The sequence below is a fragment of the Schistocerca piceifrons genome, chromosome 7 (assembly GCF_021461385.2).
Source record: "Schistocerca piceifrons isolate TAMUIC-IGC-003096 chromosome 7, iqSchPice1.1, whole genome shotgun sequence".
Lineage (NCBI taxonomy): Eukaryota > Metazoa > Arthropoda > Insecta > Orthoptera > Acrididae > Schistocerca > Schistocerca piceifrons.
This window is the reverse complement of record NC_060144.1, coordinates 282,414,164-282,417,522: the sequence shown is the minus strand read 5'-3', so window position 1 is coordinate 282,417,522 and position 3,359 is coordinate 282,414,164. Positions and strand designations below refer to the sequence as shown.

General features: G+C 48.3%; 1 pseudogene; it reads left to right on the top strand.

Moving 5' to 3' along the window:
- Window positions 1-1,339: 1,339 nt before the first annotated feature.
- Window positions 1,340-1,457, top strand: LOC124709176 (annotated as a pseudogene).
- Window positions 1,458-3,359: the final 1,902 nt, after the last annotated feature.

Genomic DNA, 3,359 nt, shown 5'->3' with positions numbered 1-3,359 from the left:
TTGTTGTGAACGGAGTGTGATGCACTTATTACTGGTCATAGTCACTCTAGATGCAAACTGGAAACTATAGTACTTGCCACTGGATTCCATGACAATGTGTTTCACTGCCTTGGCTACGTACAGGACGGATATAATTAAATTTACGCTGCTTGAGCCAGTGTAGACGGAAAATTATTTACCGTATGGGTACACAAATTTATACGAATGATATTCAGATTCTGTGCAACAGGATTTGAGCTGTTAGTAGTCATGACTTTCCGCTAGACGTCGCTACTGGTGCGGCGACTTAGGGCTGAAATACAAGCATCAGTGTGCGTTACAGCTGCAGACAGACAACACGGGTCTGGACAAGGTGAGCAGGGCTTTACTCGTACGGCTGTTTTATCAAAATAACACCAATATTGCTGCAACTCTTCACGAGTATAGTGGCATTAAGGGAATACGGAAATATCCTCTTTCAGCACCGGGGCTGAAGACCATTATTTGGAAGCTCGAATTAACTGGCAGTTTGGGAATTAGTCCACAAATTGTTGAAGAAGTTACTGTTAACATGGCTGAGAATGCTAGAGGCAACGTGCGATCTTCAAGCAGTGCACGAGTTGAGTCACGATACATCATTGGCTCTGATCACTACAGGGCTTAACATCTGAGGTCATCAGTCCCCTAGAACTTACAACTACCTAAACCTAACTAACCTAAGGACATCATACACATCCACGCCCGAGGCAGGATTCGAACCTGTGACCGTAGCGGTCGCGCGGTTCCGGACTGAAGCGGATAGAACCGCTCGGCTACAACGGCCGGCGATACATCATTCCTTAGATATTTCGGACAGCAGTACAGTCACCTCTACTGTGGTTCCAAGCTGCTGTGGATACAGGTGGTCATCACACAGAGCAATGTTGGTAGTACGTAACGTATAATGGTTCGCAATTAACAGATGTAATCCTCTCTTGTGAAAATTAAAATGTTATTCTTTCAGTGTTTAATTTGTTTTTCTCTTAAGCATGCCCTTACAATTGTTTCCACCAAGTTTCATGTCCTACGAACGCCGGCCGGGGTGGCCGAGCGGTTCTAGACGCTACCGTCTGGAACTGCGCGACGGCTACGGTCGCAGGTTCGAATCTTGCCTCGGGCATGGATGTGCGTGATGTCCTTAGGTTAGTTGGGTTTAAGTAGTTCTTAGTTCTAGGGGACTGATGACCTCAGAAGTCAAGTCCCATAGTGCTCAGAGCCATCAGAACGGTTTTCGGTTACCATGTCCTACGAGCACTGGTTTTCAATGAGGCCCTCTCAACTAGTGAAACTTGAATCATAACCATCCTTTGTTGGTTAAGTTGCCAATGGCCATGCCGCAGTGGTAAAATCGGTTCCCGTCAGATCACCGAAGTTAAGCGCTGTCGGGCTGGGCTAGCACTTGGATGGGTGACCATCTAGTCTGCCGGGTGCTGTTGGCAAGCGGGGTGCATTCAGCCCTTATGAGGCAACCTGAGGAGCTACTTGATTGAGAAACAGCGGCTCCGGTCTCGGAAACTGACATATGGCCGGGAGAGCAGCGTGGTCAACACATGCCCCTCCATATCCGCATCCAGTGACGCCTGTGGGCTGAGCATGACACGGCGTCCGGTCGGTACCGTTCGGCCTCCATGGCCTGTTCGGGAGGAGTTTAGTTTAGTTTGTAGGTTAAGTTAACGTATCAACTTTACGGTGACATGGGCATGTTGTGCAGTTGCGGTTACAAGTCCACTCTTAGCTGTCTTACATCCTTCACGTGCACCATAGTATAAAGATCGGGAAGTTTCGACTCTGGCGCAAAGGCATTCGTTTCGATTCCACTGGGACAACTTTCGCCGTTGATTTCTTCAAGCAGCTTGTCATTATGTCTTACGAGCCTGGGTAGAGTCCATTCGAGACTTTTACACCACTGGAAAATATGAGGTAATCTCGGAAACCAAAGTCGGTACCTCGGCATTAATAGCAAGTTTCCACATGCCCAGATTTCTTCTCTATTAGGATTGGCACCTAAAACATTTCGATCAGTCACCGTGAGTCTCGAAAGCCTACAAAAAGTGGGAAGGCAGTCTTAGTCTTATGTATGTAGCTAATTTACATGCTTCCATAAATAATATATTAAAATGAGATACGGCGGGTGGTTGACACGCGGAAAGCAGGTGACGCTGGATACACACGCCAATTACGCGCTGAATTATTGCGGCTGCTGGGCGATAATCGAGGCCGGACTATGAGATGGCCGGCTGTCTGTCTCTCCTTCCTGGTGGCCGGGCGGGCGCCTGTCCGCTTTGATCGCTCCCGGCTCGTCTGCCAACCTCCACGTTCCTCCAGCCGACGCCTCACCCCAAACTGGCCCTGAGGCGCCGCCTGACCTGGATACATTTTTTTGAGTCATCATTCCTCTCTGGGGTGGTTTGATGCGTCCCGCCACGAATTCCTCTATCGCTCTAACCCCTTCGTCTCACAAGGGACCTTTTGAGTGCGAGATAGCAAAGCTGGACTATGTGGCCGAGCGGTTCTAGGCGCTAAAGTCTGGAACCGCACGACCGCTACGACCTCAGGTTCGAATCCTGCCTCGGGCATGGATGTGTGTGATGTCCTTAGGTTAGTTAGGTTTAAGTAGTTCTAAGTTCTAGGGGACTGATGACCTCAGCAGTTAAGTCCCATAGTGCTCAGAGCCATTTGAACGATTTTTTTGAGATAGCAAAAGGCCAATGATGTTTACGGCATTCGACGCCCCATATATTGTCTAGCATGCAACGACAATATTGACTGCTAATGGCAAGAAGGGGGAGGGGGTGGGACTGGTGGTATCCAGTGGTGAGCACAGCACGAGGCTAAGGAGCGTAGCTGAACTGCTTAGTCGACGAGTAACCCACAACAGCGTTCCCGTGCTAGTGGTGTTGATACAAAACAGAACAATGGCAACGATAAACAAGACTTGCATTAAATCTGCAACAGTTGCCGAAGATGAGTTTTCGTGAGAAAGGAGGAGAAGAAATTGGCCATGGTGAATAGGAAGTGGCAGATAAGAGTCAGTGGAATGTGTACGCTCGACAGTGCGAGCAATGCACATGAGGAGTACAGTGATGAAGATATGTGCTTTGCAAGTGAAACAGATACTGAGAGATGTTGAACAGTGTAGTTTCTCGTTCTCGTTGCACTGGGAGCCACAAATTCTGTCTCCAGTGAAACGTGGTAAAGAACACTCGTTGTCCAAGGACCGGACACTAAACATAATTAGATACATGGACGATCATCCGCAGCGTGGTAAAAACCATTTATCAACAGATTTCGAGTAAGTCCGCAACAGTAGGGCCGTGTAGTGCATAAGAAAAGCTACGGAT